This window comes from Vidua macroura, chromosome 6, assembly GCF_024509145.1.
Source record: "Vidua macroura isolate BioBank_ID:100142 chromosome 6, ASM2450914v1, whole genome shotgun sequence".
NCBI classification, from domain to species: domain Eukaryota; kingdom Metazoa; phylum Chordata; class Aves; order Passeriformes; family Viduidae; genus Vidua; species Vidua macroura.
The window spans coordinates 13,279,367-13,296,960 of NC_071576.1; positions in this window are offsets into that span (position 1 = coordinate 13,279,367).

Here is a 17,594-nt window from a genome sequence, read left to right on the forward strand (position 1 = left end):
TGAAATCAGCTAGTGGGAATGACCATTGCAAAAAGTTGTGCCTGTGAATTCCTAAAGAAACAGAAACATCAGTCTAGGCCAGTTTTTGCTCTTTCTCTTGTTCTGTACAAACACTGTCCTGGGCCAAGATAGAGCTGACTGATGCCACAACACTTCAGAAGCCCAAATTGTTGAGGAAGCTGAGAGGAACAAATGGGAAATCAGCAGAACGAATCACCAAAAGGACAAATAACAGATGGACAAACATAATTCCAAAGCAAATGCCAAATACTGGAAGGAACAACAGAGTTGGGTAACATACTGGAAGAGAGGCAAAATAGTTAGATTCAGAGGACCAGCACAAATGCCAAAAGGACTTTAACAGAAGAGAAAAGGTGAAACTAGACAGGCAAAAGAGAAGCTGCCTTAAAAATTCAGAGTATTTGTAGCACAAAATATTTCTATCTGTTAGGCTCTTGGTGTCTCATCTTAAATATTTCCATACCACTCTATGATTTTCACTGAGCACTGTGCTCCACACACTGGAACTGAATGTGGACATGCTGAAAGGAAGTATGAGACTGAGATGGCCAAACCCAATTTCAGTCACGTAGCTCTTCTGAATTCCCACAGTGGCCACAGCAATGTGTTCATTGTATAGATCAGCTGTGATCTAATGGATGTTACCCCAGGAGCAGCCCACAGACTGAATGGGCACAGGTTAAATCAAGTCTGCCTTTGAGATTCATTCTGTCATAAAAATGCTCTTCATATAAATTTGTTAAAGTTGTTAATTGTAAGGTGCTCTCACTCAAAAAAAATTACTTCAGGACCGTGTTTAGCTGTGCTCCAAATTACTCATACGGCTCTAAGAGTTAATCACAGAACAAATGTTCTCATAATGAATTATTGGTGTACCTTGCTGTCACAAGCCAAAGAGTTGTTTGTGCAGAAGCATTATAAAATAGACTATAGTGCTATTGAAACAATATTAACCAAGGTAGAGGGTTAGAGTGTTTGGTCCCTTTTCTACCCACTGTTGAGGTCAATTCTATTATTTACGTGGCAGAAAGCACAATAAATTGATACTGTTATAGCTCTTTAACCAAAGCTTATGGTGTTAAATTTCTGATTACACTTGGTAGAGAGTGTGAAAACCCCAAAATCTCCTGTTTTTCCTCTTCTTGTTGCCAATGGTTTCTGAATGTCATTAAGGACCAGAAGTACATATGACAATAACTACATGAAGATTTTATTTTTGCTTAAAAATGTGGTAGATTTCTTGCTGACCCTGTCAACAACTATGAGTACTAATTTGCTAGCTCAATGACTCATCATCAGCTTAGTTTACATGTAGCTAACAAAGGTCAGGCCTGAGAAAAAAATATTTGATTTCAATACCTAATTCAAGGAGGTGTGATATTTCTATGGGGTTTTAGTCTGCTTAATGTAAAACCTTCTAATTGCAGAACCTGAATAGTTCTAGCTTCACTGGCTCACTTTAAATTAGATTTGAGGAGCGTTAAGTTAGCTTCCTGAAAGCATCTGACCTGTGTTGGCTGTGTACAGTACAAACGTAATGTCGGACAAGGGGTTCTGCAGTTAGAGGTCACATATTTTCATTGGGTTCTGCTGGCTGGGGTCAGGAGATTCTCTTTCTGAGTAATTCAGCACAGTTTCAGGCCTCAGCTGTGCTGCTGGGGGTCACTGTTCTTGGTCAGGTTGCCATGGGGAAGAGACAAGGGAAAAGTGGACTTTTGTGCTTCCTTCCATTTGACTGCACAGCTTGCTGCTTAGCACAGGGCACTTTGACAGGAAGTGGCTGTGAGGAAGCCCACACATGTTCCAGTTCATCTATCACAACAAGAGTTATTCTGGAGTGAAAGGATACAACCTAAGGGATGCAGAAATTCAAAAGATCAAAATCAGAGCATGTGCATGCTCCCAGAGAAAAAACTCACATGTAAAACACTGTAAATCATGAAAAATGTGGTATTGGGCTGTTTAGAGATAGTGTTCTGTTCTGTTTAGGTTATGATTTTTATTCCCCCTCAGCATTCTGTATATTGGTAGAAGCAGTTAGTATGAAAATGCCAGGACTAGCAGGGATGGTTTTGGTGCTGGTGCCTCCCTAATTTGACACCTACACAAAGGCTTACAGCCCAGGAAAGGAGCCAAAGCCCCCAGTCAGACCAGGCAGCTGCTGATCTCATTCTACCAGTAGGTAGCTCCATGGACAGTGTAGACCACTGAGAAACAATAAACTATATATATACATATTCTAATAGAAAAAAAATAATTTATTTAAAAAAAAAATAGAGATGATGAAGAAGAGATTAAAAAAAAATAGGTGCTCTGGCACAGGTGAATATAATTTCCACTAGCTTGTGAAAGCTGAGTCCTTGAATTGTTAACAAATTGGATGAATTGCAGCCCCAGTAATAATGCTGTAGCCTGTTATATGTCTACTAGTCCAGAAACATATATACATATATATACATAAACATATATACACTGGATCCCACTCCTTTGGCATCATATTCTGCACTTTGAGAGGTGATGACTGAAAACAGTGAATGACATGATATTTTATGTCTAAAAGAAGAAGAATATACTCCTAGCTGTGACTAAAACACCCCACATATGATAAGCATGAAGAATTTTCAAAGGTGGAGAAGTATTAACCACCAGTAACTACTGAGCTAAATAGATTCAGCTGTACCTAAATGTTTTTGTGTCATTATTGTGCCAATTTTTTTTTTTTTTTTCTTTTTTTGCTTGTCAGGAGGTTGTATTTGCTGGAGAAAAGTTGAAACTTTTTCATCTTGATTTTTTCTCTCTTGTCTTTCTCTTGTGGGATATGAATATTTTATTTTGGCATTCTTCAGGTGAATCTGGAAATCACATTTTAGCCAAGTGTAGGATCTGGTTTCTACCTTGGAAAGTGTAAAGTAGGGACTTTTCAGGTACCTGAAAGGCAAAAATAGTTTGTGCCTCTCTGCATTATTACAGTTATTACAGTTGCCATGATTATCATTACAAACGTACCACACTCCACCTGTATTTCCTTGCTCTCAGAATTGGAAGTCTGCTGTCACTTAGAAGTTTGAACTGGAAAATGAACAAACTGCAATGCTTCTGAATCCCATGATCTGCCTGCAGCCCCTTCAGCATGCACACAGCCAGGAACGGACCCAACAGTGAGCAGCTCAGAGCACCCTTCATTCAGGGGGGCTGTAGGAAAATCAAACTGTGCCAAGATTGGCAGCTCAGAGCACAGCACTGAGGAAAGAGGGATAAGGATACTCCCCATTCAGTGGAAGTATGTGCAGAACCTCCCCAAGGCCTGAAATTTTGGTTCTAAAAACAACATAGAAAACTTGGTTCTCATTTCTAGCATTAAAAGTGCTCTCTTCTGAGGAAAATATCCCAGTCCACATTGCAGACCTTACAATTCACCATTCTGGTCCTTTTCTGCACATAGTTGTGATGCTGTTGGAAGATACTAAGGACTTGGAGATTTTAGAGGTAATTTCAGGTTTATTTAAAAATATGCAAATTTATATTGTCATAGTATTTTGCTGATTTTAACTGAGATGGACAAAATTTCTACACAAATAATGTCAAATGATGCTTGCTTCATGTTCTGAGACGAGAACCACTGGCATCACTGCAAGCATGTTTGGGAAATCCTGGATGAAAGCACAGGACTGGTCCTGTGACAGGGTCCAAAGCCACCAAGGCTTTTTTGACTTGGTTTCCTGAGGCTTAGGAAGCCTACAGGAGAATGCCACTCATGTCTCTTGTTCTCCTCATTGCTTGTCTTTGAACTTAGTTTTAGTAAATCAAATCAATGTGGTAAAGTGATCAGACGTTAATACTTGAAAAACTGTGAGATAAATGCCCCAACAAGTGATTCCACTGGAGGTAGGGCAGTGCTATGAGCTCAGCAATGTTGTTCTCTTGGGAAGCCAGCTCACACACACTGGCTGGCCAAAAGGCACATGCAGACCTCGGGAATTTACACAGGTAATGACAGAATCTGGGAAGGCAATAGTGCTAATGTGTACTTAGGACAAAAGATTGGGGCATGCCATAAAGAATTGAAAATCTGTTAATATAGCCACAAAGAGGAAAAGGGAGACAACAGTAACTTCAGTGAGGCCATAGAAATACTAAGGATGTGTTGTAGGAAATCACACTCTGAAAGTCCATTACTCATAACTTTTTCATTTTGACAGGTAATGCTTGAATCTACTGACTGTCTCACTTGACAGCTTGGGTTGTATTGGTTTGTTTGTTTTCTCCCCTTGCTTGTTTCTTTTGTTGTGATTTGTTTGTTTGTTTGTTTCATGTGGTTTGGTGGGCTTTGGTTTTTGGGGTCTTTTTTTTTGCTGGCACCCTTATCCTTTGTAATTCTAACACAGGATTTAAGTGTTAACTTCAAATCCTGCATGGATACACTGACGTCTTTTTGCTTTACAGAACTTACAGATGGAGAAAAGAACCCTACTGCACAGGAGATTTGAATAGGTGGATAAGTACCAGTGAAAGTCTTTGCATAAGGAAAAGAATTCTATTTTATAACTCAACATGAGAAGCATAGATTACTTTGCACATACTTATTAAGATTAGTCCATAAGAATTCATTACTGGCATCTTACTGGAGAAATTAGTTATTTCTTTCTCAGTCAAAGATAACACATATAACTTTGTTTGTACAGCAGACAATTAAGATGGAGGTTATTTCCTAACACTAATGAAAGTTCTCCCTTAGAACCATTGCAAATTTCTATGGACCTCTAACCTGTCATTTTCTTCTGTTTAGTTCATTGTATTTTGCAACAAAGAAAACTGTACCCGACTGTGCACAGAAAAAGAAAAACCCTTTTTCAGACAAAAGAAGCAAAACTCTTTTGTTACAAAAAATAGCACAACTTCAGAAAAGATATTTCCTAATAGAGATCACTTGGCTATTTGACTGGTTTCAGTATGCAGAGGGTTAAGCTCAGCTGAGAATGCCAGACATACCTGTATTCATTCCATTTTGAATAAAGTGACAAATTTCTATTCTTGGTCACTGGAGCAAAAAATTAGCCCTGTGCTTCAGTGAAAGGTCAACATGGGAAGAAATAAACAGGAGGTGAGAGGTCATGACCTGTGTCTAGAACAGCAAAAAATGGCTGAACAAAAAAAAAAAAAAGTTAATTCTACTGTACATTGTACTTTCCATATAGTCAGGTCCCATTTGAAATGCAAAGCACTCCTAGAGTGTTGTTCTGAAAAAATCAAGATTGAAATGTGTGCATATTTATTTATTTGTACTGGTATTTTTGTACAGGCACCATTGGTTTGGTCTATTTTAAATAACTCTTGTATACCTTGTATATAAGATAAATATATCTTGTGTATCTATACATATTCCTATGATCTGGAATCTGATGGATCCAGGAGATGTTTAACTGATCAGGCTCAGAGAATTCTTTGGCTGTCCATACCTCTTGGTTATATCTTCAGTGATTACTACAAACCTAGAAGTGCTCAGGGAGGAAAACCAGTCACCAGTGGGAACAAGAGCCTGAGTCAGATACTGAAGGTATTGGAAAGAGGCAACAAAAACAATGTTTAGCTCTACTACTCACTTTTGTGCTCAGCCTCTGTCACTGACAGACTAATCCCATCTGATGGTGAATATCAGTCCTATCTAGTCCAGGCGTAGAAGAGCCATCCTCTGTGCCCTGAGTAGACGGACATCTACTAGTAGTTGTGGACATGTAAGTAGCAGCAGCAAACAGCAGACAAGAGAAAGTCAATAAAATAATATTTATTCAGTCAAAAGTGGTGTTCAGTGACACACCTCATGCACTGGGAGCTGTGGAGAAAAGAGCAAAACTTCTTCAGAACGTAGCATTTCTGGGAGAGCTTGCTGCTCTCAGCAGCCTGGGGATACCACTCAAACCACTTTTGAAGTGTCCTGCAGGAACAGGTCTGGGGAAAATATCAATGTCCACTTCTTTGGAATTTTGGCTGCAGAACAAAATAAAAAAAGGCATGACAGAAAAAAGCCTTCTCTGAATGTGCATATGGTTGACAGAAGGGCCAACTAAGAAAGAACAGCTCTGCCAGAAATGGTTTTCTCTTTAAATACCAATACAAAATCAAGGTGTTGAACCAAAGAACACCTCCATGGACAATGTGGTATTGATTTATAGGGTATTTGACTTTGCAAAAAGAAAGCATTCAAGGTGGCAGAAGAGTCATTGTTCAATGTGCAATGCTTGGCAAAATGATATTTTTTCCCATTTCTTCTTCTCTTATAACCTGTCTGGGACGGTTTTTATGAAATATCTTCATCATAAAATGACAATTCACTGCAACCAAAACTCTAAACAGTAAAAGATTGATTTTTGGCTAATTTCCTGTCTCCCAAAAAATTAGGAACAAATGGAACCAAAATAATTGAAACAACCTGTTTCAACATTTTGAAATTAAAAATCCCCTTTTTCATTCAAAGGTACTTTTTATTTAATAAGGTAAGTATACTTACATGACAGAAGGGAAAAATTATGAAGATAACAATTTTTAAGTCTCTGAAATGAATATCAATTTACTCAGGTACCTTCCAGAGTCTGGAATTTTATTTTCAAAATATATTAATCAGAGTATCAGAAAATGTCTACATAAGGGCAAAATGCATCCTGGCGAATTCTAGTTGTGAAGTTTCCTAAATGCTGCTGAATATGACAATCACATAGAATTAAGATGTAACAAATACCTTGAGAAAACCACATGTTTCATTGTATGGGTTTACATTAAGAGATTACAACTAAACTTTCAAAAACATGGAATCAGGATTTTTCTTTTCTTCTTTTTGCATCATGCTTTTTAGTTTTATTTTTCACATTTTTGCCTAGAGTCTTACCAATGCTTTGCTAATTTGATCATATTCTTTTATTCTGAAATGGATATTTGCCTTCTGTTTCCTTTATTTTCTTTTCTAGGACTAGCTTGTGTTTTTGGCTTAATATGTCTCATATTAGCAGCAGAGTTTTACAGTGTTTTGCCAGTTGGCACTTCATATTTCAGCAGGTTGAAGAGCAGTATGAGGTCTTGTGTGAAAAATACCCACCCAAATTAACCAGTTACCATCCTTTAGCAATTGTTTGTATGTATTTGCTACTGCACATCAGGAAACAGTGGTTCTGAGACCCCAGTGATGATTGTCCAGTGGTTCCCAAAATATATAAGCCAAGTTAATTGCTATTGCAGTTCAGAGAAGACAGTAGATATACAAGTGAGACATATGTCAAAAAGAGAAAAAAGGATAGTAGAAATTGGCATTACTTCTTAACATTTATTCTGTTTGCATGCTGTTGTGAGGTATATTGTTCTTTTGAAACCAAGCTAGAGCATTTATTTTGATGCTAGGAGAAACAAAACCAATCATCCCTTTTCTTCCCATTTCTGCATGGCAAGTGAATGTAAATGCAAGTGAAATATAAAAAAAAAGCTGTATGATGAGAAGGCTGCATGATCCAATAGCATTCTTAAGGGAAATTCAAATTAATTAATTACTTTGGGAGAGGAGAATATGCATCTTCTGTATATCTTGCGTATCTTCTGTATATTGATGTCTATCAAGTTTGTTCTGCAATGGCTGCAGAGTGCATGTGACATCAATGCTCAGAGCATAGTGAAAAGACTGATGCTAATTTTTTACAAGACTGGATGGAAAGAGAATAGAGGGCCAAGGAACCAGAATAATTGTTTAGGTTTGCTCTGACATGACTAGTTCAGAAACCTTGATGTCAATTTGTACATGGAACTGAGAAATTATTTTTGTTTTCAAACTGTCCTGAGCTCTGAGGCAGTGGCTTAGATAAACAAATTCTTTTCTTTTTACCTGTCATCACTTGAATCCACAGCAGACCTTGATATGGTTGTCCAAGATTTGACTCTTGGAAACTGAAATGTTCTCTCTGCTGCAGGTTGAGACTATATGCAAAGCCCAGAGAATACAGCACAAGGTTGGTTGTTCAAATGACGTTTCAAGCCAAGAACTTATAATGCTTCTTCGAGCCTTGCTATCACTCAGGTTCAGTTCTCAGCATTTCAGACACAGTCCTGCTGTACAGCACTTTATGCCTAGAAGGAAGCTAAAAGTGTTTTATCATACCAAGGACACAGGTGCTTTTGCCAGGAACCAAACCATTACCAGTGTGTTGGCTATCAGATAAGGATGCAAACACAGCGTTCTGTGCCTTGAGCTACCCCTCAGTCCTGTCAGCCAGGACAGGCTGCACTGGGGCTGTGGTTCCTCCAGCACAGCCCTTCCTGTCATGTCTGTTCCATACCCAGAGTGATGGACATCTAAACCCCCTGCTTTGCTGCAGCAAGATGTTAATTCCTCTCAAGCCTATCCCTATATGAAGGTCTTCTCTTTGCTAAAAGTATATCAAAATAAGGTATCAAACAAGAATGAATCGTGAAATCATGAGTCAGTTGTTCTGTCTGCATTCAATGGTCTGACAGTTGTTCATCACCAATATCCTGAATAAGGTCATGTTATGTAAATAAAATGGCATTCTTTGCTTCACTTATATTGATGTGTAACTGCTTTCACTGAGCCTTGAAGGGAGATAGGTATAAGGGAATGAATAAGCTTAGCTCTGGGGTAATTTTTCAGTGGTGTTTGGTATCCAAAAGGTAGTATCTTTTGGATAACACTCCTTTGCTCTGTGTTCACATGGCCAAATGTTTATTACTTTGAAGACATCACCAAGTTCATTGAACTTAGCATACAGACAATTTTTTTTTAGTGGAATGCAAATTTTAAAATAAATTTTAAAAAAAATGAAAGAGACATAAATAAATGAAATGTAAAATTTGTTCTCAAAGAATATTTTTTATAATTAATTTTATGCACTATTTACATCAGTAGTAAAATATACTGATTGTATCAAACTGGAAGTGTTGATACACAAGTAGCTGCTTTTAACAAAGGCAAAGGTATTAATTATCAATTAAGAGAAATTGCTTCTAATAAGGCTGGGGGAGAGACAAGAAAAACTGATCAGAAAGAGCTGACACTTACAATGTTCTGTAAATTACCAGTTTTTGGGTTGGGTGTTTTTTGGTGTTTTTATTGGGTTTTTTTTTTTTTTTTTTACATCTGCCTTGTATGATATGAAAAAAAGGTGTCAGAGACATAATTACTAAATACATCTAAGATACAAACCCTTTTGTTGTTCTTTTAATCATTTGAGGGAAGAATATTAATTCTTTGGAAGATTTTTGTCCTTTTCTACAAATAACAAGTAAAATTAACTAACAGCTCAATTATTTTGTTAATGAGGTAGCTCTCCTCCCCACTGGCATGAATTCAGTTTAATTTTTTTTCTTCAAATGTCTTCTATTCTACTATCAATCAAATATCTTTTTAGTGCATAATCAGGAAATCCTAATGGAAGGAAAAACAAGTTGGAGCTGATGACAACTACAGTGGCTTTCTTATAACCACTGCCTGTCACACATGCAGCCATACTAGTGATTACAGGTTGACTAAGGAAATGGAAAAGTACTTTGAAAACAAGGCAGTGATAGAAGAGCCAAAGTTGAGACTTTTATGAATGTTTAATTATTTACTCTATATAAGTTAGCCATGCCACATATAAATCCATTGTCCTATCCCAGATGTGTCTTTAATGCACTGATTTTCATAGCTTTTAAGAAAAAGCATGCTGAAATGATGCCTTTAGTTACCTTTTTCATCCACATTAAGCACTTTTAATGAGCGCCTCCATGTTTAGAAATGGTCTTTCCACTGACTTGAGGGAGCAAAAGCAGAATTATATTATTTAAGTTCAATGAGTTTAAAAGGAATAGTGAGCCAATATTTGGTGTGAATAGTTCACAAGCAATTGATAGTCTAAAATGTGTTTGCTTAAACTAGTCCTAGAGTATCTTGAAATAAGAATTGTGACACAAATATAACAACTCTGCCCACCACCATGAAAAACACCAAAAATGCACCCAGAAAAAAATGTAGAAATAAATTTAAAATCTATATTCATATAGTAGCTAATTCACAGTAAATATTTTGATTGTCCGTAACTAATGTCAAACGTTGCCTAGAATGGAAAATTTCTTCAAAATGAAGTTGACAAGAACATTCTGCACTACTTAATTTCCTGAGCGATGCATACATTTATAATTTCCTGAAGCATGTGCTAGAATGATCCTGTCTGCAAGTGACGTGTATATGGCTGGTGACAGCATAGTCAATATCTGGAAAGAAAAATTGCAAAGCACTGCCAGAAAAAAAAAAAAAACAAAAAAAAAACCAAAACTTTAAAAAAATGGTGGTCAGTGCTGCTGTCTAGACATTAAGAAACATCCAAAGATGTAACTCTTGCAAAAGGCAAATGACAACTAATGGGGTCAAATTCCTGTAATATATTTGTTTCTTGAACTGCCTAGCATTGCTGAGCTCTAGTAATTTAGGTTAAAATTCCTAAAAGAACCACAGGACCTGAGGCTGCATATTTATGTTACTGCTGCTAACTGTACTGAACTTTATAATAGCAGAGCAGAACACTACAACTTACTTAGTAAAAGGAAATAGCTGCAAATTAACAATATTCTACTCTGGACATTTATTGAAACTAATAATGAAAATAATAGCATGGTCTTTGGTATCTAAAAGATACTAAAGACTAGAGCTGCCTCAGAATTTCCAGCTGATATTTTCAATCACGTCTTTTGTAAATACCTTTGTAAAACTTTCCATATTATCTACTACTCGGCAAGGAAATCAATAGGAAAAAAATAGAAAAGACATTTTTATTTGGAGCTGAATGTTTTATTTGGTCTTTCACAAATTGACAGGTTAAAAAATGGGCCAAGACCAATGGCATGAGGTTCAAAAAGACTAAGTGCTGGGTCCTAGAGTTTTAGCCACAACAACCCCATGCAATGCAACAGAAAATTTTAATGAATTTACAATCAGAGCTGAAGTATTTTGTCTTATTTCTAACAGAATCCTTTTCCTGATACTGATTCTCATGGGCTTGTTTGATATGGTATCAAATTAAAAGAATCAACTCAATCTGAAGTTCTTAAGTTGCTTCCAGAAATTATTTTTCCAGAATGTTTACCTTAACATCCCTCTCCTCTGGAAGTAGATTCAGACCTCAGTGGCTGGCCATTAATTTCTCATCCACAGGAAAACAAAAGGCAGAAAATTTGCTTTTATGCAGGAAGGAAACAAATGCAACTAAAAACTGAAACAAAAAACCTATGCTGCATGGTTCATATCCAATATCTCTACAAATCTATTTATCCAAATTCACGTTAGACATTTTGGCCTGAAACTGTCTAAATATATCCTATATCTAAAGACAAGATACTGTGTTTGTCCCTGCCGAAAAAGATATTTCTTTACGTCATACCTTTGTTCTAGGGAAATGCTCTTTACCCTAACTTTATCTCAGAAGAAAAAGTTTGAGAAAATATTTTGCTTCTTGTGATTTGGTCATATGTTAGTTTATAAACTGAGCAAAACAAGAAAGGGAAGGAAGGATGTGGATATTTCAACTCTTTTCTGGAAATGAGATCAAGCACACACCTTATAAAATAAGGAATAAGGACTACTCATTTTGTGAATAAGAAAGTATGCAAGAAGGAAAGCTATCTTTATTGGAGTTTTTGTGATATAATAAAAATTAAAGAAATATTATTGTCTCTCATTCAATTTTTCTATTAAAATCCATTATTGCTTATAAAAATTGAATTAATATGCTGGAAATAATAATGGATTATTTATGCACACAGACCCAGTTCCTCTTGGTAAAAGGCCCACAAACAGGTACAAACCCAGTTAGAAAATAATAATATCCTATTTTACAGCTGAAATAAAGCAGGCTTCTTGTACATGTAGATTCACTAGCACCATTAACGCAACTCAGTGGTAATGCCAGGCATGCAAAAACTATGTTAAAAATAGCAAGAATAACTTTTTTTTTTTTTTTTTTTTTTTTTTTTTTTTTTTTTTTTTTCATGATTCAGTAACCAAAAATAAACCTTCTCTACTGGCAAAATGACTCAACCAGCCTCTGGCCACAAACTTCAAGGGATGTATCAGCAGGTAAAATCCACCCTAACAAACATAAAGCTGCCTCTCTTTCACCCACAATGAAAACATATGCAATATGAAGTGAAAGTGATTGGTCCTCTTGCAGTGGGACCTGATGATCCAACAGCCTGAACTTTAAAACCCCTTTAAAGAAAACCTTAAGAGGAAAGCATAGACTTTTATACTGTTTCCCTGAATACATGTAAAGTTATTGAAAACACTTAGAAACAATATTATTATATATTCATTTCACAGAAAAAAAATATCTGGAAAAAGTTTCAAGCTCACCTCCACCACGTTTTTTAATAGGGTTTACCTCTGTGAATTTTAAAATGGAGAAAGCTTGAGGAAATTGATGGTCCTAAGACATGATGACAAGGTATTAAAAAAAAAAAAAACAAACAAACTTTTGTAACAGTTGGAAATTAGTGTAATAGATTCAAATATGAATCTATAAATAGATTCTTTAAAATAGAGTCAAATATGTATTTTTTTCAACAACATGACATCTGGAAACTTTAGGTCTCCGAATAGCTTTCATAAGTCTGTAGTCTATAATGTTGATGAAAAGGTTATACTAGACACAAATGCAAAATCTCTAAAAGATAGAACATAGTTTTGTATTTGTGATGAGATTAAACACATAATTTTGTCTGACTTAATGTTTTGGAGATTAGTCTTTTTTTCATGTTGAATTTTCACACTGCCTATCATGACCTCTGAATAACATTTTGAATAACATGTTACTTCAGTTTAGTTTGCACTTTTTCTTTCAGTTGTGCAGGATGTGTAACTGTATAAAAATAAATAGTATTGTCAGGGATAAATAACAATAGAGTCATATTCATTAGTCATTGTTCTTCTTCATAGTTAGAATTTAGAATTAGGATATTGAAGGATAGATTCGGAAAAAAAATATTTTTCAGGTGGATAACACACAAATTGATTGTAGATGTTCACATCTTTTCTATTGGAAAATTATGCAGCTCTCCTGAACTCAGAAAATTCACTCCACAGGATAGTTTGGCCCGCTCCATACAGAACATCTTAATAGTTTTAAGAGTGGACTCTAATACAGTGTAAAAATATAGTCATTCTTTCTGCTTCTGAGGTAAAATCAGTGGCATTAGTAGACTGTTTTGGGTTCGTTTTTTGGTTGATTTTTTTAGGTTTTATTTCCATTTTAAAAGCTTATGGAAAGATTAAAGACTCATTCACATAAACTAGAAGTAAGAGAAGGCTAGGTGAAGATATGCAGGACCAAAATGTTAATTCTATGGAGCTATGGAGTTGTGAGAATAGCTATTCTTCTTTTGATTGAAGATGAGGTGCCAGAGGTGCTTTGTTATGGTGGTCTCTCATAGTTGTAATGAAAGCATGAGATAAAAATTTATATACATGGCTAGGAGAAACAACCAAAATACATTAATGGAGTGGAGTTTGACCTAATAGGTATAACAGATAGTCTCTGATTTCCCTAAAGGAGGCTAGATTTTGATAACTTAGTAAAATGTAATCTAGGTAAGATTATGTACAAAACCTGTGTGCCTGCAATTGTGTGATTAATGCATTCATAGATACAGTAAAAAACATATGGGACTTGAAGGATGGCAAAATTTAGGCATCTGTGATCCTACACCATGTTTCCATACTGGAATGAGTTGAAAACTGTGAGGTCATCTGAGTGCTTCATGTAAAGACATGTTCCAGAAACAGCCATGTATTGTTCCAGAAACAGCCTTGTTTTTGGTTGTTTTTTTTTTTTTTTTTTTTTTTTTTTGTTTGTTTGTTTGTTTGTTTGTTTTTGTTTTTTTTTTGTTGTTTTTTTTTGTTTTTTTTGTTTTGTTTTGTTTTGTTTTGGTTTTTTTGTTTTGGTTTTTTTTTTTTTTTTTTTTTTTTGTTTTTTTTTTTTTGTTTTGTTTTTTATTTTTTTGGTTTTTTTTTTGTTTTTTTTTTGGCCAGTAGTGGAAATACACTTTTATAATATGCAATATCAAACAGCTGTGATGGGAAACACACTGGAGGTATCAGATCCAGAAATATCTAAGATGGATTACAGCCAAATGAAATGGGATTCCTTCCCCTCACTCCTCCTAGTCTTCTAGTCTTTGTTCTCCCTCCCACGCCCTGTGATGAAAAATTAATCCAGGGATTTTTGAGATTCTTCTATTGTTGTCATCAATGAATTCAAGCACCAATAACTAAGAAATTGAAGAAGTGAATTCCATTTGGACCAAAATGACTAAAATACTGAGCTTATCAATTTTATCAGCTTATTGGGAACTGATAAATGACAAAATTGACCAATAAAACAGCATTATATCATGGAATGCATTGGATTTATGATTAAGTTCAGAGTGAATTGTTTTTGTGTCTCCATGTCCTGCACATGAGTAAGTTGGAAATGTCGTTAAGGGCTTTCTTCTGTCCACTGCTGGAACTGGACCTATCAATGTACACTCTGCAGCTTAAATGTTCTCAATGTCACCATCCAATACTGACATAGCCCCTAGCATACTAAAATAATTTTACTATTATTTCTGGTGCCATCAATAGGACTATCAATAAATATTTATAGCAGAGCAAGAGTGCTACAGTTCATGGCCAGTAATTCTCCAGTGAAACTCCAAGAGATTTTGACATATTATAGTGCAACTTGCAGAACATAGTCCCTGAGAACGGCCTCAACTTATCCCATGCACTTCTTGTTATAGGCAGAATTCCTCCAGATGTAGGTGCTTTCTAGGGGTTTCTAGAAAAAGCAGAATTCAAGTTTACAATTCATTGTGGGTAAGGCCTTTCTGAGTGTCATATAAAAAATAGTGATAAAAATTCCAAAGGAGCTCAGCTGAATGTTGGACTCAGCATGCAGTCGATAAGGCTCAGTTATTCAGTACTGACACAGCATGGCAAAGCTATGAAGACATTGCTTATTTCAGCTTCTATTGCCAAGGTTGGGTGCTTGACAACTCAATCAACAAAGGATGAAAATGGAAGAAAGAATCTGAATCACTGCCTTGTGATGAGAAAGATATTCAGAATGATTTCTTTGTTCCTTCCTTTCAATAGGAGATTGTAGGGGAAGGATTAAGGGACGCCTAAAACCCCAATGTGGTGCCCTAGCAAGACACAGATCAATATGCAGTGGCATCAGCAATGGCAGCAATGACCATGCAAGAGTCCAAGGAGAAATTTGGTCACTTCAGACACTTTACTTTCTTTTCTTCTGTGTAATCTTTCTTCAGTTATTCTCTTCCTGCATATTCCTTCCTTTACCTTAGTCTACTAAATACCCACCTACAGAGTGCATATTTTCCATGTGTCAAGTATGCAACCCTTCTCTTAGGCAGTGATTTTCTCACTCAGCACTTCCTCCTCAAATTCTTTCAGTGTCAGGCTCCCACCCACCACAGTGACTGAAGATAACTATCATCCTGCTATTCAAATCCATGCAAGTAGATACATACCCCTTTTCCCCTTGTTTTCTCACATTTTGGTCTTAACTGGTTGGGGCAGGAGAATAAAGACAAGCAAATAGCACAGGGCCCATTACCCTTGGAAGTGAGCTCAGCTGCCTCAGAACTTAACATGTTGGTGCATCTTCTGCCCAGTGAAACATCTGATCAACACTTCTTGGAAGCAAATGACACCCATATATTTTCAATTATCTTTATTTCTGCTTGAAAAATTATGAACCACTGTTGGGCTCAGCCTTGCAAATATAAAGCTGGGTTTCTCAGATGGGGCAGACATTAATCATTTAACAGGGCGGTGATATATTACAGTAATATTACAGGGCAGTGAAGGCAGGGAACCTTTATGCTGCTTGCACTACAGAAGTTATGGGGATTACTGCCAGAGGAAGCAACTATGCAAACCAGTATGGTGGAGATTTTAAACTGGCCTGGTAGAAAGCTTGATCCATTGTGATGTGAAGTAGTTTCTGGTTCCCACTGAAATGTGTGCAGACCTTTGTTGCACATTTTTTGTTTTATTCTTTCTAGATTACCTACCAGCTTAAAAAAGACTCACAATATTTAAAAGCCCAGATTTGAAATTCTCATTAGTTATCAACTGACAGCTCCCCAAAATCCCCTTTTGTCTATGTGTAACCAGTTTGATGTCTTGAAGTAGCTTCAGGCTCTTTTATGTGATAAATCAGTAAGGGGCACAAACTTGTCTTCGCTTTTCCATTATAGGCCATTCTCTCATCTTGCTCCTAGTAATTTTAAATTCTATATGTACTATTTACTTAAATGGATATACCTGAAATTTATACTTGTATGTACATTGGCACAATACAAGCTGTTAATATTTGTGCTTGTTTGCTTCTCTGGCCAATGATCTAGCCAAACACATGATGATGTTATTGGAAGTTGGAAAACTATTTTGTCACTCCAGGCTTTACATGGGAATAAGTACAACTATCAGAGCCACTACTTACACCTTAGTATTACTTTTATTTGTACCATTATGCAGCAGTTGCTACTCTTGTGGAACCATTTAAAAAGAGGCCACACATTTCAAATGATAACTGCAAAGCCCTAGGCATAAAATGGCAGATTTAAGGGTGCTTTAATGTTTCCTTAACATTACTTCAGTGTATTCATACCTCAAGCATTATTTTCTAATCAAATGCAACACTGCAGAACACGAGAGTGTTTGCACTGTCTTTCTATCAGTAAATGCACAAACTGAGAAGAATGTTCAAGTCCTGTTTTCAAATAGAGATGCATTAGTGGGAAATAGGAGTGGATTCCCTGCTGACCTATGAAGCCATCAAAAGCTGATGAAGCATTTTTCAATCTACAGAGCTGACATGTTCTGGATCCCAGTGTATTAAATAAATCTAATTATGACATTTTAATAAAATATGATAAAGGTGTTTATTTGAGGCCACAGTCTGGAAGCAATGCAGAACATGTTCCAACAATAAAGCTCCTGCACCTGGATGTTAACCTCTTCAATGCCCTATGGACATATGGCTTCAGTCCAGAAAAGCAGCACCTGTAGTTCTCTGCGAATATCTGCCATACATCCAAATGTTGCAGAAAGTTAAATATGACATATTTAGTAAGTAGGAAAGCACACTGACTCCAAACATGCAGAGTTTACTGGTCCTGTAAGATCAGTGAGCAGTTAGACATAGTACAAAAATTGTTCACTTACAGCTTGTTAGATGGGAGAACAGGATTTGGATTCAGCCTCTTAATGTCCTTTATTATTCGCTGTTCTCAAATACTTATGTGAGCAAAGCAATGTTCCTACAAACATCCACAAACAGCAGATTTGAGCACTTGCCAAAGGAATATCATCAGAAAACAAAACCTGTTTTCTGATAAAATGGCATTCATTTGGGGAGAAAGCAATGGCTTGTAAAAACAGACCATCAATATGGGAACAGATATAACACCACGTGACCGGTCACAGCACTCAGCTGGTGAATCCTGTCTACAGAATGCTCAACTAAATGCTTCTGCTT